General features: G+C 58.5%; 1 long non-coding RNA gene across 2 annotated transcripts in view; it reads left to right on the forward strand.

The window, feature by feature from the left end:
* Positions 1-4,083: 4,083 nt before the first annotated feature.
* Positions 4,084-4,296, forward strand: part of LOC144225689 (uncharacterized) — a 3,312-nt gene continuing 3,099 nt past the window's right edge. For both annotated transcript variants that reach the window (XR_013333368.1, XR_013333367.1), the window contains exon 1: positions 4,084-4,289. This is a non-coding gene — a long non-coding RNA (uncharacterized LOC144225689). The remainder of the gene's footprint in view (positions 4,290-4,296) is intronic.

Below are 4,296 nucleotides of genomic sequence, written 5' to 3' on the forward strand. Positions count from 1 at the left end.
GGCCCACCGGGACCGTGCTCATGGACCCCCATGTTCCTACTTGTATAACACGCAAATACACAAACATCTGCCTTTAGAAACCACTCTATTTTGTAGAGGCAACTAGGATACCCCAACCTCACACCTCCGGTTCAGTACGTCAAAACCAGAGCCACGCCTTCTCCTGTGCGCCCCTTCCTGGAACGAGCCCCAGGCTAAGTCCCCGGCAGCCCCGCATTCCCAGATCAGTACTCGCACCCTCTGGTGCCAGGGCTGGTATCTGACCCCAACTTTTCCAAGGACGGGTCACTTCCACTTTCTGTCTACTGTCAGGCGGTAGAGCTTTTCTCCGGAAAAGACGCCTGAAGGCCTGCCCTCCGCCACCCCAGGCACAGGTGCCCCCGCCTCCCTGGCAGGACCCACTTCACGTCTGCTCGTCTGAGATGTGAACAACAGCTTCTCAGCATTCCTGTCTACACTGACCTGATGGCCGGTGGTGCTGATGACCTTTTCAACGGTTTGAGGTACTTCCTCTTTCCTGAACTGCTTATCGATATTGTTTGCCCATTTTCTTATCAATTATCTTTTCCTATTGATTTGTAGACTACAAATTCTTTGTATTAAGCACTGCAAATCTTGGGGCGCCTGGGTGGCTCAGTCAGTTGAGCATCCGACTTCGGCTCAGGTCATGATCTCATGGTTTGTGGGTTTGAGCTCCACATCGGGCTCTGTGCTGACAGCTCAGAACCTGGAGCCTGTTTCAGATGCTGTGTCTCCCTCTCTCTCTGACCCTCCCCTGCTCATGTGCTCTCTTCTCTTTCTCTCAAAAATAAATAAACATTAAAAAATTTTTTTTTAATGTTGCAAATCTCCTCTCACAACTGGTCACTTGTTTTTAACAGCAACTGTGGTGTCTTTTGCCTCATAGAAGTTTCTGTGTGTTACAAACAAATACGTAATCTCTTCCTCCACTGGCTTCATCCCGAGCGTGCGGTGCACCGGGGACCTGGAGATGCGAGCCCCCTGGCACTGAGGCGCATGGCGCTGCGAGGGCAGGGCTGCAGGGAGGCCCCGGGGGTCAGGAGCCCCTGGGGCAGAGCCCACAGGGCGGGAGGGGAAGGCACTGCGGGAGGGGGGAGCGGAGGGGAGGGCTGTGGGGGCCAGGTGGCCTGTCTTCAGGACTGGCTTCCACGGTGGGGGAGACGGGGAGCCGAAGCGACGGCACTGACTTCCGCTGTCGTGACTCGGGCCGCTGGTGAAGGCAGGCAGCGGGGCAGCGCCTCATCCGGGCGCGAGGTGACTGCAGTGATCAAATTCCTGCTCTGGTAGCTCTGAAGGCAGAGCCTAGGGCTTGCTGACAGATGCCATTTGGGTGTGAGAGAAGTCAAGGTCGGCCCAAGCCCTCTGGCCTGGGCAGGAGGGAGAACGCACCTGCCATCTTCCAGGCGGCAGCTGCCACCAGGGTCCCTGCCCCAGGGCGCAGGGCACGCCTCCCGCCTGCCTGGACCTCCCGGCTCCTAGCCCTGCCCGCCCCTCGCTGCTGTCCAGGTCACTTCCCACGAGGGACTCTGAGTGGCTCGTGCACGCCCATCGTCCCCGTGTGGGGCGGGCGGGCCTTTCACGACCGGCCCCTGTCCCAGTGCTGTAAGCCACTGGCGGAAAAGCTGCCGCTTAGGCCTTAAACCGGGAGCACGGCAGGCACACCCGGCGGGCACCGTGCTGCCTTCTGTGTGACCAGGGCTGGTCCAAAGCTAGTGCAACAGACGACACTGTTAAAGAAGGAAGTTGTGAACGAAGAGGGAAGTCTTCGCGTCCCAAAAATAGAAACTTAACTACTAAAGCCCCAAATTCTACGTGTGACTCACTCGTAAGTGACTGCATTACTTATCATCCAGACCTTGGGACGTTTCTCAGACTGCAGGTGGGTGCTCTGTGTAACCACGTCGGCCACTAGGCGAACGCGGGCCCCCCTCCCCCCCGGGGCCAATGGGAACAACCGCCACCCTCCTCAGCAGGCAGCTACGGCTCAATCCCAAGGACGGCGCGCAAGACTGTAAGCCGGCTCTTCGGACAGCGGCTGAGCACGAGTTCACGGCACACTCTGAGATCACTAGGAAAACAATGAGAACACAAACACAGACCAGTGGGCCGGGCCTCAGCGCCGTCTGAGTCATGGGCCGGGAGGCTGAGGCCCCGCAGGGGGCACCACACCAACCCAGGAAGACCACGCGCCATAGCTACTCGTGTTAACGTCACGCATAACGGCACTGGGACTGCGGGCGTTTGCATCCATGACATTTTAGGTTTTCGATTAATAAAATACCTTAAGCAACCTGAGTCCTTTGCCCCCGCCTCGTCTTCTCTGGGACAGACAGGCTGGAACCGGCAGGCTTGTAGTGGCTGAAAGTGATGCTGGGAGACAAGGCACGAGAATGTTCACGCAACGCTCCAGGGACACTTCCTCTGGGCGTGACAGAGAGAAGCAGGAGTCTGCAGGGTCGCCTGGGACAGAAGTGAAGGGTGGGGGCTGGGAAGGCTCGCAAGCAGCGGGGAAGCACCCCGGGGTCAGCGAGAGGGAGCACCCGCCAGGGCCAGGTCCGCGGGAGGCGGCTGGCTGCCCTGGGGACAGGGCTCGGCGAAGCCTCAGCCACTTGGCAGGGAGAAAAGGCCTTGAGCTCATTCTCCTCTGCCCAACGGCTGGAACAACTCCGGCGGGGGTCAAGGGCAAGGGGGCCGCGGGCGCGGTGCACCGGGGCAGCCTCCAGCCGAGGAGGCCGGAGAAGGGCAGGCGCCACACCGCAGGCGGCCGGGCGCCTCTCCTCGGGGCGGCCTCGGCCCCCCCGGCTGCCGGGAAGCCTCAGCTCCTCCTCAGGGTTTTAAGACCCTCCTTAACATGGCGCTGCCAGTAGCCCCTCTGGATTTTTCTCTAGCCCTTCATGCCTGGTTTTTCTTCTTCAACCAAAATAACATGCACACATCATACAAGAAACAAACAGCACCTATGGCTTAAAACAGAAACCCACAGTTTCCTGCCCAACTGTACCCGCACCCTTGCACCCTGCTCCATAGAGGCAGCCCTCCCAGCTAGGTCTTCTGCTAATTACCTCCCTGCTTCCACATGACACAGCTACACTACTCGTTCCTGGGTTTTCAATTCTGGACACCAACTGCCTGCTGTGACAGATGAAGGCTTAGCTTTCACCCCCCCCCCTCAGAACACACACACGCTAGCACGCACGTGGTACAGTCACACATAAGTTCTGGGGTCAATCAACATTTACTAGTTCCATAAATACTGCTCACCACTTAGCTGTATAATGTACCGTGGTTAAAATGACCATAGACGGGGCGCCTGGGTGGCTCCGTCGGTGGTGTCCGACTTCGGCTCAGGTCACGATCTCGCGGTTTGTGGGTTTCAGCCCCACGTCGGGCTCTGTGCTGACAGCTCGGAGCCCAGAGCTGCTTCAGATTCTGTGTCCCCCTTGCTCTCTGCCCCCTCCCACTCGTGCTGTTTCTGTCTCAATAATGAGTAAACATTAAAAAAAAATGGCACTAAGTGTCTGTTTTTCCGTTTGCTGAGTTCTCTGCGTTACAGACCGGATGCCAAACTCCCTACACTACGGCAGGAAACTGTCCACAGGGTCAAACATTTGGACCAGCCGTGTTTGCAGACGGCCCCCCAAACCCACGCTCCCCACCCTCTGGCCTTGCAGCTTCACCCCGTCACCCTGGCGATCGCCAGCTCCTGGTCCTCTGACTCATGTGTTTTTCCTTCCTGGAGAACCTTCTAGTAACACAGGAAGGACATGCGTGGACTCTGCGTGTCCACAAATGCCACTCTTCTCTCACACTCGACTGGCATCTCACTGGGAGCAGAGCTGTAAGTTACAGCCCCCCCCCCCCCCCCCCCCCCCCCCCCCNCGTAACAGGGGCCCGGGTGCGAGTTCGTTTCCACGCACCGTGCTGGCCCCTCGGCAGACCCTGACTGCGAAGCCTCAGAATCTTTAACGACACCCGGCCCTTTCTCTCAGCTCCCAATGTTTCCATTAGACGTCGGCCCCTCCACTGTGGATCCTCTGATTTTCATCTTTTCACCCCGCTTTTCATGTCCGTGTTGAGCCACTCTCTAGGAAGTCTTCCTGCAACGGAGCAAATGTGTCCACCCAAACCCGTGTGTCGGAACCCTAACGTGACGCGGTTTGGAGGTGAGGCCTCTGGGAAGCGATCAGCTGGCGAGGGTGGAGCCCCCTCGCCTGGGCCGGGCGGCCACCCGAGAAGAGGCCAGAGGGCAGCCGCTGTCCCTGCAGCCGGTGAGCA

The sequence above is a fragment of the Crocuta crocuta genome, unplaced genomic scaffold (assembly GCF_008692635.1).
Source record: "Crocuta crocuta isolate KB4526 unplaced genomic scaffold, BGI_CrCroc_1.0 scaffold50, whole genome shotgun sequence".
Classification (NCBI taxonomy): Eukaryota; Metazoa; Chordata; class Mammalia; order Carnivora; family Hyaenidae; genus Crocuta; species Crocuta crocuta.